We start from the raw sequence: 998 nt of genomic DNA, 5'->3' as shown, positions 1-998 counted from the left end.
TGATATTTATATATTTGATATAATTAATAATGTCTCGATATTATCATTTTATTTGTTATAAATAATTTCAATAATGACTGCTCATTGGTTAAGGAATATTACGAAAATGTTCTTAAAAATATGTCTTAATCGTATTAAAAGACCGATGTGTCACTCAAAAATATGAATTAGTAGATCGTCGATTTCAAATAGAATTCTTAAAACCCATATAACACGTTATCTCATAATCCGATAGATGACACAATGGAGTGCAGTGACACTCCATATGCACGATGTCGATAGCATTTCAGTTCATACTTAGAACACATACATACTCGTATCGATATAGAGTGCAAATAGACAGTGGTACCTTTCACCAGGTAGCCGGATTCCATGATGCATGCCAATAGACAAGAGCAACCCACTTTGGAGCTTGCATTCCACTCGCTCGCATACTGCACGCTGTATCCATGTCAAAGGATACAATATAATAAGCAAGTAACATATTAAATGTATTTAATGAATATTAAAATAATAAATTAAAAGTTCCGAAAAGTGCTCACCTCTGATTTTTTTGAAACTCAGTATTCTTACGTATTTTGATGCGCTGATTACGAATATCATAGTGAAAATTGGCGACTTTCTATTTGATTTTCATGGTGAAAACCATGAAGAACCCATAAAAATTATAGTTTTTTACGCCTATCTCAGTAAATACGGAAAATCATAATAAATGTTTTAGACAAAAGTTTTAGATCTCATAGAGATAAACATTTTATGTCCTATTCATTTTTACCGTACGAGTGATAGTTTTCGACAAAAACGATGGAATCTAAATCTTATATCTGTCCTCCCATCTAAGCATGTACTTTGCAGTACATATACGATTCCACATGGGTTTGCAACTTTCCACGCAAAGCGAGGTTCCATGCAAAGCTATTTGTCTAGTTTTTTGGTAGTGGAGCCCCCCGCAGGGGGGCGGAACCCACTGTTTCTACGCATACACTTTTCCACGCGAA

This window comes from Formica exsecta, unplaced genomic scaffold (assembly GCF_003651465.1).
Source record: "Formica exsecta isolate Colony F162 unplaced genomic scaffold, ASM365146v1 scaffold277, whole genome shotgun sequence".
Taxonomy (NCBI): domain Eukaryota; kingdom Metazoa; phylum Arthropoda; class Insecta; order Hymenoptera; family Formicidae; genus Formica; species Formica exsecta.
Note: the sequence above shows the minus strand (reverse complement) of the source record.